At 47.0% G+C, this 22,493-nt stretch overlaps 1 pseudogene; it reads right to left on the reverse strand.

The window, feature by feature from the left end:
* Nucleotides 1-17,099: 17,099 nt before the first annotated feature.
* On the reverse strand, nt 17,100-18,115 carry LOC123055739 (uncharacterized; annotated as a pseudogene).
* Between the last annotated feature and the right edge of the window lie 4,378 nt (nt 18,116-22,493).

The following is a 22,493-nucleotide window of genomic DNA, read 5'->3' on the forward strand; positions in this document are numbered from 1 at the left end:
AATATGAGCATGAAGCTAAGAATTATATACTGGGATATGCATAACTGCATATGGTGCTGCCGCGGTTGTGACCCTTCGGGCTGAACTTGCCCGGGCCAAGGAGCAAGCCAGAGTGAGCAATGTGGCTGTCAAGAAGGCAGCTGCTGAGTTAGAGGCCGAACAAGCCGCTCGGCGCCAGTGCGAGGAGAGAATATCTACCATGGCGCGAGAGCTAAAGTATGCCACTGGCCAATGCCGATCACTCGAGAAGGAGAAGAAAGCCAAGGCAGCCGAACTCGACAAGGCCTTACAAGAGGCGCGAGAGGCACGGTTCGAGTCAAGAGCGGCTCGGGAGGAGATCAGGCAAGTTGGGAGATAGCGGCTGGTAAGCCCTTTCTATTACAGACTAAATTTAGTGACCCGAAGTATGCCCTGCTTAATCAATTGTGGAGTTCTCTAGATGCATTCTCGGACCTGCCGAAGAGTGTCGCCAATGCGACACAGTTTTACCAAGCGCAAGAAGGACGTGCAGTGGAGAAGCTTTTCTGGTCACGGTTCAACGTGCCAAGGCATCCGTCGTTGCTGAACAAACAAATGGCCCAGTGGGCCGAGCTCCACAAGGTGTCCGGAGCTGCCATGAAGGAAGTCGTGCTCCGGCTGTGGCCGACTGAGCCAATTTCGAACAGTTATTTCGGTTTGGTGCAACGACTTGTTGATGTGGTACCGCGTATCAACGCCGTTAAGCGGTCGGCATGCATTGAGGGTGCATGGATGGCCTTTGCCCGCGTCAAGACGTACTTGGCAAAAATGAAGGAACCGATGTTGCAGCAAAGAGTCCACCCGGGGGCAAGGACCATCGTACGCTGGAGCATTATTTTGAGGATGTCCTAGAGGGTGCCCGCTTGATAGAGGGTCAGTGCTCGAAGGATATTATGTTCGAGTGAATGTATCAGAATTGTGATAACAATATTATGATATATGAAGGCTGTGTTATATTTATGCTTTTTGCCTGAAAGGCATTTCCTCCTGTGCGGTCATTTTATTTATAATCTGAAGGTTTGCCAGTCGTCGGCTTCAGCCCCCTCATATAATGCTGGGGTGTTCGGAATAGCAACTGACTACACTTGACCCAACGTCTTGGTCCATGAAGGAGGTGTCAGTGCGGCGAACTAGGCAATCGGACTATAGGGCTTTAACACCTTCACTTAGCCATAGGAGCTTGACAGTGGGTCTACGATATAGCCCCTTGTGTGTACGCAGTTATCCGAATACGGCTGCGCTACATAGGTGACCGGAAAATGGTCCTTCGTGTTATACGGAAGAAATTGCAAAAGATTTTAATAAGTCGCCGAGTGGTTGACCAGCTCTCGCCGCATCATGACAGTCAGTTTTCGGCTTTCTCTACTGAGGTGTTTAACCAGGTGAACCGGAAACACAATCGCAGTAGTTCTCCCTTTACTACCCTAGCCGATAGAACGGAATGTAAGGTAATAAGCACAGGAGCCGCGCAACCCAACTATTGACCAAAGACATGATTCGAAGTTGATGCATATAATGCCAAACTCGTGACGCCGAAGTATGTTGTAGAATTGTTCGGACTTGTTGGCAGCTAATATGTTGCCGTATCGAGCCCCTGGCGATTAGTGCCGAGGTGTGTATGTGAAACCACCGAAGAGGTAAAATACAATTCTGTGAGGAAAAGTAAGTACTGAAGACGGATTATGTTCACTAGAATCTGATTGATACGTCGAACGCAATCTTACAGATTATAACACCCCTTCCCAGGTCATTTTACATGCCAGGGGTCGAGGGCTGAGGAAAAAGGCTATATCCAGGTGTTAAATAGAGTGTTTGGTCTACAAAAAATCTTTTGGACCTCCAATCGCACGTCTGCGCTGCCTTTGCCTTAGCGAAGAGGATTCCTTAAAAGGAGCAATCTTTGGTTGCCTGGACGAAACTGGGCTCCGAAAGAGTCCTTGCAGGTTCATAGGATGAACGGGTTTTGATTCATCTGTAACAAAAGATAAGAAATAGTTAAAAGGAAGGAAGAAAAGCTGTAAGAGGACGAACCATGTTGTAGGCCTGTCCGCATTGTGCCTCCGCCGACGACCAAGGTACTTTCATAATTATGCATGCGCGATGTGAACTTCACGGGCATATGCGGCGAACGACGGAGGCAGAACTGCTAATGCAGCTCCAAAATTGACCGGTCTTGTGTAGTAGAGGCCGGTGGCTTAATGGCCGATGAGGTATGCGGTTTAACGAGGCCGCTTTGTACTTCGGCTGTGATGGCCGTGGTGTATTCTTCGGAACGGAGGGTGTGTTCCGTGTTTGAGTGAATAGCATAAAACTACCACTTTTCGTGTTAGGGTTCCAAAAAATTACTAGAAATTTGTTTGTGACTAATAACTACCAAAACCGGCGTCAGCTGTCTCAAAAAACCCAAACTGCCTGTTGCTAAGGAAATAAACCGGCTTATGACAGGTTGGGCCCGCATCTAATTGAACCGTCTATTTGACCGTTTGTTTGACTGTTAACTGACATGGGGGCCCACATGTCAGTTACCCTCTTCCCCTCTTCCTCTTCTCTTTCTTCTCCTCCTCTCCTCCCGTTTCTCTCTCTCTCTCTCACACTCTCTCTCTCCCCGCACGAGCCATGGCAGCTCGAGCACACCGGATATGCACCGGCCTCCTCCTCCCCCGTCCCATCTTCCCTTCCCCCGGTCGTGCCTCCTACTGCCCCCTACCAGAGCCGCCATCCACCATGGCTCTCGGCCTAATTCCGCATGGACCTCGGCCTCCAGGCGCGGACCCCTGCATGGCGCGCGGCGGTGCCCTCTTCCCGGAGCACGGCCTCCCGATCGGCGATGGTGCCACTCTGGTCGGAGCGGGTGAGGAGGAAGCAGTGCGCGGCGGCGCCGCTCTGTGCGGAGCATGGCCTCCTGAATGGCGGCGGTGCCCCTCTGGTCGGAGCACGACCTCCCGCAAGGTGGTGGAGGGCCGGAGTGGGTGAGGAGGGAGCAGCGCGCGGCGGCGCTGCCTGTGCCGGATCTCGCCGGCCATGTGGGAGAGGAAGAGGTTGGAGGCAACCCATGGCTCGCGGCAGCGTTTCCAGGCGGCGCCATGGTGCGCGGCGGTGACCTGTTACGGGGATGGCCGACGGAATCGAGGCGGGGATGGCCGACGGGATTTACTGGTCGAATTGAGGGACTGGATTGCTTTTTCTCAAAAGATTACAGAGACCCGATTGCTTTTATATGAGGAAGAGACACTGACGTGTGGGCCCACATGTCAGCTAACGGTCAAGGAAATGGTCAAACTAACGGTTCGTTTAGGTGCGGGCCCGACCTGTCATAAACCGGTTTAATTTCTTAGCAATGGGCGTTTTGGGTTTTTTGAAACAGCCGGCGCCAAAAGTGGTAGTTATCAGTCACAAACAAATTTTCGGTAGTTTTTTGGAACCATAACGCGAAAAGTGGTAGTTTTATGCTATTCACTCACCGTGTTTCCATTGATCGTTATGACGCCGCGTGGATCGGGCATCTTAAGCTTTAGATAGGCGTAGTGTGGGACCGCATTGAAACAAGCAAAAGCGGTCCGCCCAAGCAGTGCATGGTATCCACTGCAGAACGAAACAATATCGAAGAGCAAGGCTTTGCTTCGGAAGTTGTCCGGCGAAGCGAAGACGACTTCCAGTGTGATTGAGCCCGTACAGTGAGCTTCTTCATCGGGTATTACCCCTTTGAAGGTTGTTTTGGTGGGCTTGATCCTTGAGGGATCAATGCCCATTTTGCGAACAGTGTCTTGATAGAGCAAATTAAGGCTACTACCGCCGTCCAGAAGGACTCGTGTGAGATGGAATCCATCAATGATTGGGTCGAGGACCAGAGCTGCCAAACCTTTGTGATGGATACCTATTGGGTGGTCATTGCGATCAAAAGTGATCAAACAAGCTGCCCCTGGGTGAAATTTTGGCACGACCGGCTTTATGGCTACGCGCTTGCACTCCCTTGTAGGGATATGCGTCACAGATATCATGTTTACTGTTTTTACTTTGGGGGAAATTGCTTTTGTCCCCCTATGTTTGGTTGGCGAGTCTCCTCGTCTTCGATGTCACTAGGCGGCTCCTTCCCTTTGTGTTCGGTGTTGAGCTTCCCTGCTTGTTTGAAAACCCAACAATTTATGTTGGTATGGTTGGCGGGTTTGTCAGGGCTGCCATGAAGTTGATAGGGCTGATCCAGTATCCTATCTAAACTGGATGGGCCATCTTTGTTTGCCTTGAATGGCTTCTTCCGTTGCCTGGATTTGGAACCACTGAATCCGGCGTTGACCGCCGTGTCTTGGGTTCCTACATTATTGTTTCGACGCTTGTTTTTATCGCGTCGAGGCTTGCCATTGCCGTCCCTGACCTCAGAGGTTCCAGGATCGCCGGTGCTATTGTTTCGTTGAGCCAACCAGCTATCTTCTCCCGCGCAGAAGCAGGTCATCAATGCGGTAAGAGCTGTCATAGACTTTGGTTTTTCTTGGCCGAGGTGATGGGCCAGCCACTCATCTCGGACGCTATGTTTAAAGGCCGCTAGGGCTTCGGCGTCCGGACAGTCGATGATTTGGTTCTTTTTAATTAAGAACCTAGTCCAAAGCTTCCTGGCTGAATCTCCGGGCTACTGGACGATGTGACTGAGGTCATCGGCGTTCGAAGGCCGAACATATGTACCTTGGAAGTTGTCGCGAAAAGCGTCTTCCAAGTCCTCCCAGCTGCCAATGGACTTTTCAGGCAGGCTGTTCAACCAGTCCCGAGCTGGTCCCTTGAGTTTTAGCGGGAGGTATTTGATGGCATGAAGATCATCACCACAGGCCATATCAATATGGAGAAGAAAATCCTCAATCCATACTGCGAGATATGTTGTTCCATCATATGATTCGATATTCACGGGTTTAAACCCTTCTGGGAATTCGTGCTCCATTACTTCATCAGTGAAGCATAGGGGGTGTGCGGCGCCTCTATATCGGGCCAAGTCGCGTCGTAGCTCAGATGGAGTCCGTCTGCAGTTTTTGGCCTGGCCGTGGTTATGCTTGTCACGCTCGGCTAGATAGCCGTCGTCAAGCGTCAGTGCACGCCCCCGCGATCCCTAGATCGATCTGGTCTGACCTTTTCTATTTTCCAGGTCCTGCCGTCATATGTATATCCCCGAGCTGTTGTGTCTCTATTTTTAGGGCGAGGTGGTATGGGCTGGTGTTCGGCCTAAACTACCGTTTTGTCCCAGCCACGCGGTGGTCGGTCAGCTGCGTTACGTGCTGACGGTACGGGGTCCAGTGCCTCGTCGTCGTATTGAGGTAGAAGTTTATGCTTCGGGTAACTTTTGGTTGGGCGCTCGAGGCCGTATTCCTCGGCTGCCAGGACGTTAGTCCACCTGTCGTTGAGTAAATCTTGATCAGCTTGAAGCTGCTGTTGCTTCTTTTTCAGGCTCCTTGCAGTGGCTATTAGCCGGCGCTTAAAGCGCTCCTGCTCGAGAGGTTCCTCCGGCACGATAAAGTCTTCGTTGCCGAGGCTCACCTCATCCTCGGAGAGTGGAAGATAATTGCTGTCCTCCGAGTCTTCATTTACGACCTGTTCATCAGGGCTAACTTGCCCATCTTCCCGATCATCCTGTTCGGAGGTTGGCTCGACGGGTTCTTCTTCGTCTTCGGCATCGTCTGGAGTGTTGTTGTCTCTCGTGCCGGTATTGCTGTCTTTTCCACGGCATGATTTAGAGCGGCGCCGCTGACGTCGACGCTTTGGTTGTATCTCAGGAGGTTTATCCTCGACTGGATTCTTCTCGTTCTCGTTGTTGCCCTCTTTGGGTGTATCCACCATGTACACGTCATGCGAAGCGGTGGCCGTCTAGCGTCCGGTAAACGGCGGGTTTTCGGCCTGCTCCTCTCCGGCATCGTCGTCCATACCGTCGATGTCTTCGGAGCCATAGTCGAGCATGTCTGTTAAGTCCTCGACAGTGGCTATGAAGTGGGCGGTGGGTGGGACGTAAAATTCCTCGCTCTCAGCCCCTAGTCTGGGTTGGGCGTAGTTCGGACATTGCTCCTCTATAATGACGAGGGATCGCATCAAGTTCAGAGCCTCGCTTAAAGGCGAGGTTTGTCCAGGGAGGAGAGAATCCGTGGAGTACGGCGGGAAGGGAACTCATTGGCCGAACCAACACAATGCTGACTCCGAGGGTTCGGAGCCAGTGTCCAGAGAAGAGTCCGGCTTCATGATGGTTGCCAGCGACACTACTTCCTCCGGCTCTCCTGTACTGGGCTTAGTGGCCGTAGATAGTCTGGCGGGCTCAGGAATCCCGTCTTTGGACATGGCGACGCGCCCCGGATCTAAAGCTAGAGCGGAGGTTGGAGTCGTGAACCCTTGGAATATCAAGTCTCCTCGGATATCAGCGACATAGTCCAGATTTCCAAAACTAATCTGGTGACCTGGGGCGTAGCGGTCGATCTGCTCTAGATGGTCAAGCGAGTTGGCCTGCAGTGCGAAGCCGCCGAACACAAAGATCTGGCTGGGGAGGAAAACCTTCCCCAGGGCAGCATTGTTGTAGATGACTGATGGAGCCATTGAACCTTCTGATGATGACATAGCGGAACTCTCAATGAAAGCACCAATGTCGGTGTCAAAACCGGCGGATCTCGGGTAGGGGGTCCCGAACTGTGCGTCTAAGGTTCGGGCCCTCTTGATGGAGGTAATACCCTACTTCCTGCTTGATTGATCTTGATGAAACTTGAAGATTACAAGAGTTGATCTACCATGAGATCGTAATGGCTAAACCCTAGATGTCTAGCCTGTATGATTATGATTGCCTCTACGGACTAAACCCTCTGGTTTATATAGACACCAGAGTGGCCTAGGGTTGTACAGAGTCGGATTACAAAGGAAGGAATCTACATATCCGAACGCCAAGCTTGCCATCCACGCAAAGGAGAGTCCCATCCGGACACGGGAAGAAGTCTTCTGTCTTGTATCTTCATAGCCCATTAGTCCGGCCCATGTTACATAGTCCGGACGCCCGAGGACCCCTTAATCCAGGACTCACTCAGCCACCGCGCCCTGGTGGGTTGTGGCCTCCTCGGCCCACCTCCGGTGCCCATCTTCTGGTATATAAGTTATTTTGACCTAGAAAAACTAAAGGGAAGACTTTCGGGACAGAGCGCCGCCATCTCGAGGCGGAACTCGGGCAGGAGCACTTTTGCCCTCCGGAGGAGCGATTCTGCCGGGGGAACTTCCCTCCCAGAGGGGGAAATCATCGTCATCATCATCACCAACAACTCTCCCATCTTGGGGAGGGCAATCTCCATCAACATCTTCACCAGAACCATCTCATCTTAAACCCTATTTCAACTCTTGTATTCAATCTTGTTACCGGAACTATAGATTGGTGCTAGGGGGTGACTAGTAGTGTTGATTGCATCTTGTAGTTGATACTTTATGGTTTATTTGGTGGAAGATTATATGTTCAGATCCATTATGCATATTAATACCCCTCTGATCATGAGCATGTTGATTATTTGTGAGTAGTTACTTTTGTTCTTGAGGTCACGGGATAAATCATGTTGCAAGTAATCATGTGAATTTGATATGAGTTCGATATTTTGATGGTATGTATGTTGTGATTCCCTTAGTGGTGTCATGTGAATGTAGACTACATGACACTTCACCATATTTGTGCCTAAGGGAATGCATTGTGGAGTAGTAAATAGATGGTGGGTTGCGAGAGTGACAGAAACTTAAACCCCAGTTTATGCACTATTCCGTACGGGACCGATTGGATCCTAGAGTTTTTAATGCTATGGTTAGAATTTATTCTTAATACTTTTCTCATAGTTGCGGATGCTTGCGGGAGGGTTAATCATAACTAGGAGGTTTGTTCAAGTAAGAACAACACCTAAGCACCGGTCCACCCACATATCAAATTATCAAAGTAGCGAACACAAATCAAACCAACATGATGAAAGTGACTAGATGAAATTCCCGTGTACCCTCAAGAACACTTTGCCTATCATAAGAGACCGTTTTGGCCTGTCCTATGCCTCAAAAGGATTGGGCTACCTTGCTGCATACTTATTGTTATCATGTTTACTTGCTCGTTACAAATTATCTTGCTATCAAATTATCCGCTACTTACAATTTCAGCACTTGCAGACATTACCTTACTGAAAACTACTTGTCATTTCCTTCTGCCCCTCGTTGGGTTCGACACTCTTACTTATCGAAAAGAGCTACAATTGATCCCCTATACTTGTGGGTCATCAAGGCTATTTTCTGGCGTCGTTGCCGGGGAGTAGGGGTGGACTAACGAGCTGCTCGGCTCGTTAAGCTCGTGCTCGTTAGGCTCGTGCTCGTTAATGCTCAACTCGTTAAGCTCGTTAATATTAACAAGCAGAAAATCCTGCTCGGCTCGGTTAGTTTGAAGCTCGTTAAGCTCGTGAGCGCTCGCGAGCACTCATTAACAGATTTTGATGTCTTACGGTCTATAGAATGAGTCTTTATATTTGTTTTTTAAGAAGGAAGATGGTGACTACAAAATAAAATGCACTAGTTTGTTGCCTCCTATATAGATTAGATTTTATAAATGGCCTGAGGTGCTATGAAACGGTTGTCATCTAAGATGAAAATATGTGTTGTGTTGTTGCTAACGAGCTTAACGAGCTTCTCGTGAAACTCGTTAGTTAAGCTCGTTATGCTTAACGAGCTGAAATCAATGCTTGGCTCTGTTCATTAAGAAGCAAACCACGAGCTTAACGAGCTGAACTATCGAGCGCTCGTTATGCTCGCGAGCTACGAGCTTTTGGTCCAGCCCTATCGGGGAGTGAAGCGCCTTTGGTAAGTGGAATTCGGTAAGGAAACATTTATATAGTGTGCTGAAATTTATTGTCACTTGTTACTATGGAAAACAATCCTTTGAGGGGTTTGTTCGGGGTATCTTCACCTCGTCCGGAACCACAATTAATTGCCCCTCAACCTACTACACCTACTGTAAATATTGAATATGAAATTCCTTTGGGTATGATAGAACAACTGCTAGCTAATCCTGATGCAGGAGATGGAACAAAACATCCTGATATGCAATTGATATATGTAGAACAAATTTGTGGATTGTTCAAGCTTGCAAGTTTTCCCGGAGATGAGGTGATGAAAAAGGTTTTCCCTTTATCTTTCAAGGGAAAAGCATTGGCATGGTATGGGCTATGCGATGATATTGGATCATGGAATTGGAATCGTTTAAAATTGGAGTTTCACCAAAAAAAATTATCCTATGCATCTAGTTCATCGTGATCGGAATTATATATAATTTTTGGCCTCATGAAGGAGAAAGTATCGCTCTAGCTTGGGGGAGGCTTAAGTCAATGTTGTATTCATGCCCCAATCATGAGCTCTCAAGAGAAATTATTATTCAGAACTTTTATGCTCGGCTTCTCGTAATGATCAAACCATGTTGGATACTTCTTGTGCTGGTTCTTTTATGAAGAAAACTATTGAATTACGGTGGGATCTTTTGGAAAGAATTAAACACAACTCTGAAGATTGGGAACTCGACGAAGGTAAAGAGTCAGGTATAAAGCTTAAGTATGATTGTGTCAAATCTTTTATGGATACCGATGCTTTTCAAAAGTTTAGCACTAAATATGGACTTGACTCTGAGATAGTAGCCTCCTTTTGTGAATCATTTGCTACTCATGTTGAACTCCCTACAGAGAAGTGGTTTAAATATCACCCACCAATTATAGATGAAATTAAAGAACTAGTACCAGTTAAAGAAGAAACTTTACTTTATAATGTTGATCTAGTTGTTCCTGCTTATATTGAGAAACCCCCTTTTCCTGTAAGGATAAAGGAACATGCTAGAGTTTCAACTGTGGTTAACAAAAGCTATGTTAGAACACCTAAACCTGATGAACAAATTAGAGTTGAACCTAATATTGCTATGATTAAAGATCTCTTAGAAGAAGATACGGATGGGCATGTTATCTACTTCTGTGCAGAAGCTGCTAGGATTGCCAAACCCGAAAAAAGGGATAAAAACAGACTAGTTGTTGGCCTGCCTGTCATTTCAGTTAAAATAGGAGATCACTCTTATCATGGTTTATGTGACATGGGTGCTAGTGTGAGTGCTATTCCTTACAAGTTATATCAAGAAATTAGAGAAGACATAGCACCTACAAAGTTAGAAGACATAGATGTTACTATTAAACTTGCAAATAGAGACACCATGTCACCTTGTGGGATTATTAGAGATGTTGAAGTCTTTTGTGGGAAAGTAAAATACCCTGCCGGTTTTCTTGTTCTTGGTTCCCCACAAGATGACTTCTATCCCATTATCTTTGGTCGACCTTTCTTGCACACAGTTAATGCTAAGATAGATTGCCAGAAACAAATTGTGGGTGTTAGCTTTGGTGATGAGTCTCATGAATTTAATTTTTCCAAATTCAGTAGAAATTATCATGAAAAAGAATTGCCTAGTAAGTATGAATTAATTGGTCTTGCTTCTATTGTTGTGCCACCCACTGATCCTTTAGAACAATACTTCCTAGACCATGAAAATGATTTACATATGCATGAAAGAAATGAAATAGATAATATTTTCTTTGAACAACGTCCTCTACTTAAACACAATTTTCCTATTGAGACTCTAGGAGGTCCTCCTCCACCTAAAGATGATCCCGTGTTTGAATTAAAACAATTGTCGGACACTCTGAAATATGCTTATCTTGATGAAAAGAAGATATATCCTGTTATTATCAGTGCTAACCTTTCAGAACATGAAGAATAAAGATTGTTAAAAGTTCTAAGGAAGCACCAACCTGCAATTGGATATACTCTTGATGATTTAAAGAGCATTAGTCCCACTCTATGTCAGCAAAAAATTAATATGGAACCTGATGCTAAACCAGTTGTTGATCACCAACGTCGGTTAAATCCGAAGATGAAAGAGGTGGTAAGAACGGAAATATTAAAACTTCTCGAAGCAGGTATAATCTATCCTATAGCTGATAGTAGATGGGTAAGTCCTGTTCATTGTGTCCCTAAGAAAGGAGGTATAACTATTGTTCCTAATGATAAGAATGAACTTATTCCACAAAGAATTGTTACAGGCTATAGAATGGTAATTGATTTCAGAAAATTAAACAAAGCTACTAGAAAAGATCATTACCGTTTGCCTTTTATTAATCAAACGTTTGAAAGATTATCTAAGCACACACACTTTTTCTTCCTTGATGGATACTCTGGCTTTTCACAAATACTTGTTTCTCAGCCAGATCAAGAAAAGACCACTTTATTTGTCTTTTTGGAACATATGCTTATAGACGTATGCCTTTTGGTTTATGTAATGCACCTGCTATCTTTCAAAGATGCATGATGGCTATATTCTCTGATTTTTGTGAAAAGATTGTTGAGGTTTTCATGGATGACTTTTCTGTTTATGGGAAGTCTTTTGATGATTGTTTAAGCAATCTTGATCGAATTCTGCAGAGATGTGAACAAACAAATCTCGTCTTGAACTGGGAGAAGTGCCACTTTATGGTTAATGAAGGCATTGTCTTGGGTCATAAAATTTCTGAAAGAGGTATTGAAGTGGACCAAGCTAAGGTTGATGCAATTGAGAAAATGCCATGTCCCAAGGACATTAAGGGTATTCGTAGTTTCCTAGGTCATGTTGGTTTCTATAGGAGATTTATCAAAGACTTCTCAAAAATTTCTAGGCCTCTTACTAATCTTTTGCAAAAGGGTATTCCTTTTGTTTTTGATGATGATTGCCTGGAAGCCTTTGAAACACTCAAGAAATCTTTAATTACTGCACCTATTGCTCAACCACCTCATTGGAACTTGCCTTTTGAAATTATGTGTGATGCTAGTGATTATGCTGTTGGTGTTGAGGACAAAGGGTTGATAAGAAATTAAATGTTACTCATTATGCTAGTAAAACTCTAGACAGTGCTCAAAGAAATTATGCTACTACTGAAAAATAATTCTTAGCAGTGGTGTTTGCTTGTGATAAGTTTAGACCTTATATTGTTGATTCCAAAGTAACTGTTCACAAAGACCATGCTGCTATTAAATATCTTATGGAGAAGAAAGACGCTAAACCTAGACTTATTCGTTGGGTTCTCTTGTTACAAGAACTTGATTTGCATATTATTGATAGAAAAGGAGCTGAGAACCCCGTAGCTGATAACTTGTCTAGGCTTGAAAATGTGCTTGATGACCCACTCCCTATTGATGATAGTTTTCCTGATGAGCAGTTAGCTGCAATAAATGTTGCTAATAGTACTCCTTGGTATGCTGACTATGCTAATTACATTGTTGCTAAATATTTGCCACCTAGGTTTACTTACCAACAAAAGAAAAAATTCTTCTATGATTTAAGACATTACTTTTGGGATGACCCACATCTTTATAAAGAAGGAGTAGATGGTATTATTAGACATTGTGTACCTGAGCATGAATAGGGACAAACCCTACGGAAATGTCACTCCGAACCATATGGAGGGCATCATGCTGGAGATAGAACTGCTCATAAGGTATTGCAATCTGGATTTTATTGGCCTACTCTCTTCAAGGATGCTCGTAAGTATGTCGCATCTTGTGATGAATGCCAAAGAATAGGTAATATCGGTAAGCGTCAAGAAATGCCTATGAATTATTCACTTGTTGTTGAACCATTTGATGTTTGGGGATTTGATACATGGGACCTTTTCCTTCCTCTAATGGGTATACACATATTTTGGTTGCTGTTGATTATGTTACTAAATGGGTAGAAGCTATTCCAACTAGTAGTGCTGATCACAACACCTCTATTAAAATGCTTGAGGAAGTTATTTTCCCAAGATTTGGAGTCCCTAGATATTTAATGACTGATGGTGGTTCACACTTTATTCATGGTGCTTTTCGTAAGATGCTTGCTAAGTATGATGTTAACCATAGAATTGCATCACCTTATCATGCTTAGTCTAGTGGTCAAGTTGAGCTTAGCAATAGAGAAATAAAATTAATTTTGCAAAAGACTGTAATAGGTCCAGGAAGAATTGGTCTAAGAAATTAGATGATGCACTTTTGGGTTATAGAACAACATATAAAAATCCTATGGATATGTCTCCTTATAAAATGGTTTATGGAAAAGCTTGTCATTTACCTCTTGAGTTAGAACATAAAGCTTATTGGGCAGTTAAAGAACTCAACTACGATTTCAAACTTGCTGGTGAAAAGAGGTTATTTGATATAAGCTCATCAGATGAATGGAGAACCCAAGCTTATGAAAATGCTAAGTTATTCAAAGAAAAAGTTAAAAGATGGCATGACAAAAGAATTCAAAAATGTGAGTTTAAAGTTGGAGAATATGTTCTTTTGTACAACTCTCATTTTAGATTCTTTGCAGGCAAACTCCTCTCCAAATGAGAATGCCCCTATGTCATCGCGGATGTTTACCGGTCCGGAGCCATCAAAATAAATAATTTCGAAGGCACTAACCCGAAGGTTGTCAACGGGCAACGAATAAAGCATTATATCTCAGGTACGCCTATTAATGTTGAAAGCAATATTATCCAAACTTTGACACCTGAAGAACACATAAAAGAGTCCTTCCGGAACACTCCAGAATCGTCACAATAAGGAGGTACGTGATACGGTAAGTAAACGGACTCCAAAAAATCTGCAAAAATATTTTTTATCAGTTTTGGAATTTTTTAAAATTTTGGAAATAAGGAAACTTCCAGGAAGCGTCCCCTGGTGGGCACAAGACACCAGGGCGCGCCAGGCCTGCCTGACGCGCCTAGGTGGGTTGTGCCCACCTGGGACACCTCCCGTACTCTGTTTTTCTTCTGTATGCTTGTCCTCCAAGATAAAAAATCTATATATACTCCCTGAACCTGTTAACCACCGTATCGCGGAGAAAATCCTTTGTTCTCTTTTCTTGCTGTTTCTGGTCAGATTTATCAAGCCAGGCATCATGTCTTCCTGCTCCTCCAACAACATGGAAGAAGATGCTTGGCTGATGAAGATCGAGACAGAGAAGGAGGAGCAAGTTCGCTTGATCACCACCATCACCTTCTTCACCACCAAAGGAGAATCGAGTATCGGGTATGGGCACTCCCCTTGGCTTCCGCCAAGCTTGGGGGAGGTGCCCCGGTATCGTATCATCCCTCTATATTTTTGCTTTTACTTATCTTAGTTCAATCTTTTACTTAGCTGAATAAAGTTTAGTTCGATCTTTTCTTCTTTGGGAGTTTGCTTAGTAATCTATCATTGTTATCGTGTGCAAGTCATGTAATAAAGTTAGTTCGAGTTTTTACTTTCATTACTTTCATGTTGCAAATAAAGAAAAGAAAAAGAGAAAGAAAGCAAATAAAAGAAAGGAAAATCAATAGGATCATATACTAATCCTATGGTAGGTGATAGCACCACATAAGGAAAAGTATAAGTAAGAAAATTTTATTAGAGATTGACAAACATAGCATTAGTCAGTGATGCAACTCATGAAAGAATCAATAAGGGAAGGGAAGATTCACATATAAATATACTATCCTAGAAATCTTTTGTGATTGTGAGCCCTCATCAAAATATTATATGCCAAAATTGTTGACGTTGGACAAGGAAGACAATGTAATGGTTTATTTATGTTCATATTCACATAGAAGTCATATTGTCATAGATCCTTTAACATGTGATGCTTGCCCCCTATCTTTGCTAGCCAAAAATTCTGCACTAAGTAGAGATATTACTTGTGCATCCAAAAACCCTTAAACCCAATTTTTTTTAAGTGTCCACCATACCTACCTAGGGACTGAACAAGATCCCTCAAGTAAGTTGTCATCGGTGCAAAAAGGCAATAAAATTTGCTTCTAAATATGTGAGTTCTTTTAGCGTAAGAGAAAATTGAGCCTTGCACGAACTTGGATGACAAAGAATAAAAGCGACAGACTGCATAATAAAGGTTGTCATCTTAAGGGGCAATGTAATGTGACGTTCTTTTGCACTAAGGGGTTGAGGATGCAAACAAATAAGCGCATGGCAACCTCTGCTTCCCTCTGCAAAGGGCCTATGTTTTACTTTTATGTATTTACTTTTATGCAAAGAGTCAAAGTTTTCCTTCTATTCCTTTTATTTTTCTCTTTTGGCAAGCATCATGTGGTGAGGAAAGATCACCCTTCAGGTGAGTATGTTGGGAGGCGAAACTATAAGCCCCTATCTTTCTATGTGTCCGGTTGAAACGTTTTGCTCATATGTACTCGGTGAGTGTTAGGAATCATAGAAGACTATATGATGGTTGAGTATGTGGACTTGCCTAAAGGCTCCGACACGTGACCCTTCCTGAAAAGATGATGAATTGTAGTTGCAAAGTTGACTGAGAACATAGTTTGTTGGTTTCTAATAGAGTTTTTACTTTATACTTCGATTGTGTGATGAACTGTTACTTATTCATGGGAAGTGTATGATAAAAGTTCTATGATAAAAGTTTTATGTTTAAATTTGTTGCTGTCATAATAATCAACATGATGCTTCTATGTCCGTATTTTGTTTTTATCGACACCTCTCTCTCAAAGCATGTGGACATGTTTTTCGATTTTGGTTTTCGCTTGAGGACAGGTGAGGTCTAAGCTTGGGGGAGTTGATACGTCCACTTTGCATCATGTTTTCTTACTGTTATTTGCAATGTTTTTATCCATAATAATGCTTTTTGGAGTAATTCTAATGCCTTTTGTCTCATAATTTGCAAGGTACACACCAAGAGGGAGAATTCCGGCAGCTGGAAATATGAACCTGAAAAAGCTACGTCAGGCCACCTATTCTGCACAACTCCAAATGAGCTGAAACTTTACGGAGATTTTCTAGGATTATTTAAGAAAGATTGGAGCCAATAATCACCAGACGGGGGCCACTAGGTGGGCACAACCCACCTGGGCGCGCTAGGGTGGGTTGTGGCCTCCTCGGCCCACCTCCGGTGCCCATATTCTGGTATATAAGTGATTTTGACCTAGAAAAATAAAATAAAGGGAAGACTTTCGGGACAGAGCACCGCCTCTCGAGGCAGAACTTGGGCAGGAGCACTTTTGCCCTCCGACGGAGCGATTCTGCCAGGGGAACTTCCATCCCAGAGGGGGAAATCATCGTCATAATCATCACCAACAACTCTCCAATCTTGGGGAGGGCAATCTCCATCAACATCTTCACCAATACCATCTCATCTCAAACCCTAGTTAATCTCTTGTATTCAATCCTGTTACCGGAACTATAGATTGGTGCTAGGGGGTGACTAGTATTGTTGATTGCATCTTGTAGTTGATACTTTATGGTTTATTTGGTGGAAGATTATATGTTCAGATCCATTATGCATATTAATACCCCTCTGATCATGAGCATGTTGATTATTTGTGAGTAGTTACTTTTGTTCTTGAGGTCACGGGATAAATCATGTTGCAAGTAATCATGTGAATTTAATATGAGTTCGATATTTTGATGGTATGTATGTTGTGATTCCCTTAGCGGTGTCATGTGAACGTATACTACATGACACTTCACCATATTTGGGCCTAAGGGAATGCATTGTGGAGTAGTAAATAGATGGTGGGTTGCGAGATTAACAGAAACTTAAACCCCAGTTTATGCACTATTCCGTAAGGCACCGATTGGATCCTAGAGTTTAATGCTATGGTTAGAATTTATTCTTAATACTTTTCTTGTAGTTGCGGATGCTTGCGGGAGGGTTAATCATAAGTAGGAGGTCTTTTCAAGTAAGAACATCACCTAAGCACCGGTCCACCCACATATCAAATTATCAAAGTAGCGAACACAAATCAAACCAACATGATGAAAGTGACTAGATGAAATTCCCGTGTACCCTCAAGAACGCTTTTCCTATCATAAGAGATCATTTTGGCCTGTCCTTTGCCTCAAAAGGATTGGGCTACCTTGCTGCGTACTTATTGTTATTATCGTTACTTGCTCGTTACAAATTATTTTGCTATCAAATTATCCGCTACTTACAATTTCAGCACTTGCAGACATTACCTTACTGAAAACTACTTGTCATTTCCTTCTGCTCCTTGTTGGGTTCGACACTCTTACTTATCGAAAAAGCTACAATTGATCCCCTATACTTGTGGGTTATCAGGCCGGCGCAAGTTTTTGGCTTGGGGGCAAATATTTCCAGCCATGTCCACCCCAAGCACCTCTACTCCTCGACGAGGAGGGCGCGTGGCGCGCAGCAAGGAAGCGGCCGGGCGCCACCGCTCCTCGAGCTTGCCCTGCGGCGGCTCTGGCACGCCCGGACCGGCCCGCGATGAGCAGGGTGGCGACGGCGTTGCGCTGTGAGCAAGGTGGCGATGGCGGTGCGCGGTGAGCAAAGGGCGGGCGGTGAGGAGGCAGAGGCCGGCGCGCGGAGAGGAGGCGGCCGCGACCAACAGCGTTGAGGAGGCAGAGGCCGATTGCCGGAGACGTCGAGCGTCCGGAGCGTGGCCTGCGGCAGCGCGGGCACCAGCCCCGTCGAGCAGCAGTGAGGTGAGCCGTGGTACATGGGCGAGCTCCCGCGGGATCCGGGAGCTCCGCATCGGCGGCAATGGCTCCGGCGACGCCGACAGCCTCGAGAGCTTGCCGCGCCGGCCCATCTTCTCCGACTGGTCCGCCTCGGCGCGCGGGCCTTGCTCACGGCGGCCGCGGGGCGCGTCATCACCGACACCACCGGCTTCACCTCCTCCTCCTCCTCCGGCACTGTCGCCATCGACATTGCCATGGATGGCAGCACGACCATAGGTGCTTCACTTGCCTGCATCAGCATCGGCATCTCGGGACGGTGAACGAAGCGAAGCTGGCGGCAGCCGAGGTCTGGCTCTGCTCCACAACAACGCCATCAGAGGAGGCCGGGGATGGCTCCATGCGCTCGCGCCTGGAAAGCGCGAGGAGGAGGAGCACGATGGCATTGCCGAGGACGAACACGAAGCAGGGGCTAAAGAGGAGCGAGCCCGTGACGCGCAGAGCGGCGGAGGCCACGGACGGCGCGGGAGGAGGACCAGGAGAGGAGCGCCGCGAGGGCGATGAGCTCGCCGACCCGCAGCATCCGGAATAGGAGGCGAAGCCGCAGCGCTGCTCCGGTGGCGCCCATGGCGGACATGCGAGATGCTACTTCGGGTCTGAGGCGCGGCGAGAGCACGTGGCTGCCAGCGAGGTGAGCCGCGGTACGCGGGGCGGCGGACATGCACTGCACGTGGTGGGCCTAGTGAGAAAAAGAAAGGAGATAGAGAGATTAGAGGCTGGCAGTGGGCCTTTTGCAGCCAAAAAAGAGTGCCGGCGCCCCTAGCTACCCCCCGATTCCCTGGGTTTGCCTTGCGTGCGCTGACCGTAGTTTTCATCAAATCCGGCCCAAAACGAGCCTGTGGGGGTGCGACTGGGACACTTTTTTAATGCCGGTGCCAAAAAAAGGCTCCTGGGGCCATCTTGGGGCGCGGCTGGAGATGCTCTTAGGAGCCATAAAAATCGCCGCCTGGGGGCGAGTCGGCGGTAGAATCGGCACCGGGGGCGGTTGGGCATCCAGTCGTCGCCCCCAGGCGCTGATATTGGCCCAGTTTTCGGCCCACTTTCGGCGAATAAAGGCCCCATATGGGTGAGAATCGACCCATATTCGGCGTGGTTCGTCGTGGTTCGACGTTGAATTCTCGACATAAATATTTTTTTATCACATAGTTCAGCACAGAAAATCAAGTTGTTCAACAAAATAGTGCAACAACAAATAGTTCAATACAAATTATATAGTTCAACAAATAAAAACTCGTCACACGCTGAGCTAGGCGTCGCCCTTGATCCTCCATAGGTGCTCCACTAGATCCTACTGAAGTTGATGATGCACCTATGGGTCTCGGATCTCCTAACGCATATTGAGGTAGGCAGTCCAGGTTGCTGGTAGCTGGTGATCAACTTTGGCTAGAGGACCCTGCCAGTAGTATGGTTCAGTGTCAAACACTAGCTCTTCCTGCTCGCTCTCGATGATCATGTTGTGCAAGATGACACAACAAGTCATGATCTCCCACATTTGATCTTTCGACCAGGTCTGAGCAGGGTACTGGACAACAGCAAATCGAGATTGGAGCACACCAAATGCCCGCTCGACATCCTTCCTGCAAGCCTCCTGCACCTTGGCAAAGTGGGACTTCTTGCCTCCTGGCACAGCGTTTGAGATAGTCTTCACAAATGTAGACCATCTCGGATAGATGCCATCAGCTAGGTAGTCCCCCTTGTTGTAGTGCCGCCCATTGACCTCGAAGTTGACCGGATGATAATGACCTTCAACAAGCTTGGCAAAGACAGGGGAGCACTGCAGCACGTTGATGTCATTGTGAGTTCCTGGCATACCAAAGAAGGAGTGCCAAATCCAAAGGTCCTGTGTGGCCACCGCCTCAAGTACCACACTCCAACCGCCATTGTACATCCCCTGTCAAGCAAATGGGCAGTTCTTCCATTTCCAATGCATGCAGTCGATGCTTCCAAGCATCCAAGGAAATCCTCTTGCTGCATTCTGTGCTAGGATCTGAGCAGTGTCTTCCGCATTGGGTGTTCACAAGTATTGCGGTCCAAACACTGCCACCACTGTCAGACAGAACTTGTAGAAACACTCAATGGTGGTGGACTTGGCCATGCGCCCATAGTCGTCGAGTGAATCACCAGGAGCTCCGAATGCAAGCATTCTCATCGCTGTCATGCACTTCTGGATCAAGGTGAATCCAAGTTTGCCGGCGCAATCCTTCTTGCACTTGAAGTAGCTGTCGAACTCCCGGATGGAATTCACAATCTTGAGGAAAAGCTTTCGGCTCATCCGATAACGGCACCGAAATGTTTTGTCACCGTGCAGTGGAGCGTCGGCTGTCGGTGTCAAAACCGGCGGATCTCGGGTAGGGGGTCCCGAACTGTGCATCTAAGGTCGATGGTAACAGGAGACAGGGGACACAATGTTTACCCAGGTTCGGGCCCTCTCTATGGAGGTAATACCCTACTTCCTGCTTGATTGATCTTGATGAATATGAGTATTACAAGAGTTGATCTACCACGAGATCGTAATGGCTAAACCCTAGAAGTCTAGCCTGTATGACTATGGTAACGATCTGTCCCTATCCGGACTAAGCTCTCCGGTTTATGTAGACACCGGAGAGATCTAGGGTTACACAAGGTCGGTTACAGAAAAGGAATCTTCATAACTGATCGACAGGCTTGCCTTCCACGCCAAGGAGAGTCCCATCCGGACACGGGTGAGAGTCTTCGGTCTTGGTATCTTCACAGCCCATCAGTCCGGCCCATGGCTAACAGGCCAGACGCCCGAGGACCCCTTAGTCCAGGACTCCCTCGGTAGCCCCTGAACCTGGCTTCCATGACGAGGAGTCCGGCACGCAGATTTTTCTTCGGCATTGCAAGGCGGGTTCCCCCTTTCCGAACTCCAAGATAGTCTTCGGACGTAATGATTGTATCCGGACCTGTACACACAACCGCAGAGAGTATAATATTCTACGAGTCCAATCCGCTGACAACTTTTTGCAACATGACATCACGTCTGCCCGACCATTATTTTGAACCGTTTTTCATCTGCCGCTCCATGTATCGAGATGCGGTTGCCATTGGCACATCTTTTCAAAGCAGAGATCGTGTCCCCTTATTGTGGGATTCTCATCAATATGGGTATGGGTAACCCAACCGTGCCACTTACACGGCCCTTGGGAATAGGCGAGTTTTAAGGCGAGTGGGGAGGCGCTTGATATTCATGGCCTTTATAAGGGGATAAGGGTTCCCTTTCTTCACCCATGCTCTCTCTCTCTCTGCCCTTCCATCGTTGAGCTCCAGCGCCCAAGTTCTAGCTTTCCCCGTCCGAGAAAGCACTCCAATCATGTCCGGATCCGGAGCTGGAGGCAAGTGGATGGCCTCCTCCATTAAGAAGAAGGACATCAAGGAGCTCCGGGAGGCCGGATACCTGGCCAAGGAGATCGTTCACCGACTCCCGACCAAGGGACAGATCATCCCTACCCCAGAGCCCCATGAGAGGGTTGTGTTTCTCACACATTTCTTCCGCGGGCAAGGATTCCCTCTCCACCCGTTCGTCCGCGGACTGATGTTTTACTACAGGCTGGACTTCCATGATCTAGCCCCCAATTTTATCCTCAACATCTCGGCATTTATTGTTGTTTGCGCTTTCTCCGCATCCCACCTCACTTCAGCCTATGGCTGAAGACCTTCAATGTGAAGCCGAAGGTGGTGAGCGGCCAACAAGCAGAGTGCGGAGGCGCCATGGTGGGCAAGATGCCCAATGTCACCTGGCCTGAAGGCACCTTTGCGGAGAGGGTGAAGGGGTGGCAGTCGGGGTAGTTCTACATCACTGAGCCGCGTGACACCAACTGGGCGGCGGCCCCCGAATTCTGATCCGGAGTTCTGATGCGGCTCACCTCCTGGCAAAAGAGGGGTCTAACATGGGGTTCCTCGAACGAGCTAACTGGGCTCCAGACGTGCGTCCAGAACATGATAACCAAGAAAATCAAGCTTGTCAACGTGATACAGGTTATGCTCATTCACCGGATCCTTCCGTGCCAACGCCGGACTTGCTATTTGTGGGAGTTCGACCCGGTCAAGCACCAGACGCTACTAGAGCTCTTTGGCACAACGCACGAAGACATCTGGAAAGTGCTCTTCAAGGCCGGCAAAACACCACCACCCACGACCAAGGATCGCGGGCTTAGCTTAAAATGCCAGGCAAATTCGGTAAGTTCTTTCGTGTTTTCAAGGTATACCCTTTACTGGCATATTTTGAGGAAGGAGTCTAAGCCTTCCTATCAATTTTTTCAGGCCTAGATCGAGGTAGCGGGACGGATTAACTGTCCGGCTCCGCTGGCCGAAGACCAAGAATTCCCATTTCTGACGAAGATGCTGTTTCCGGCACCTTATGAGGTGCCGGAGAAGAAGGCCAAGAAAACGGTCAAGGGGGCCAGGAGGGGCCCTCGCCGAAAAGGTGCTTCAAACATGACGTCCGAAGGCGAGGCTCACTCTTCGGCCACCGAAGACGACGACGAGGAGGAAGAAGAAAGCGACTCTCCCCCTGAGGGGGGAAGGAAGAAAAGGGCGGCCTCCACAAATCTGGAGGCGAAGGCGCCCAAGCGGGGGAAGGGCTCTCTCGCGGATAACTCCGTGTGGGATGTCGATAGCAGTCCGGAGCGACCCCCAGACCAAGCCTCGGGCCGCATCGTAAGTACCAAAAACCTTATGCACGTCCAAATGTCTGGCCTTTCCGCTTTGTAATATTAATATGTTTAAATTATGCCATTGCAGTCCGGCCCGTGATAGCTCCCTGCGATCCTCAACAGGAGGTTCGCTAGATTCAAAGGAGATGGCCAACGTGTCACCGCCGCCCGCTTACTCTCCCCCGGCCAAGGGTGATGAAGAGGTGGTGTCCCAAAGGAACTTCCCAGGTTAGGGAGAGGCTCCGGAGGCCGTCGAGGCGGTGCCAAAGGATGATTCCTCGG

The sequence above is a fragment of the Triticum aestivum genome, chromosome 2D (assembly GCF_018294505.1).
Source record: "Triticum aestivum cultivar Chinese Spring chromosome 2D, IWGSC CS RefSeq v2.1, whole genome shotgun sequence".
NCBI classification, from domain to species: domain Eukaryota; kingdom Viridiplantae; phylum Streptophyta; class Magnoliopsida; order Poales; family Poaceae; genus Triticum; species Triticum aestivum.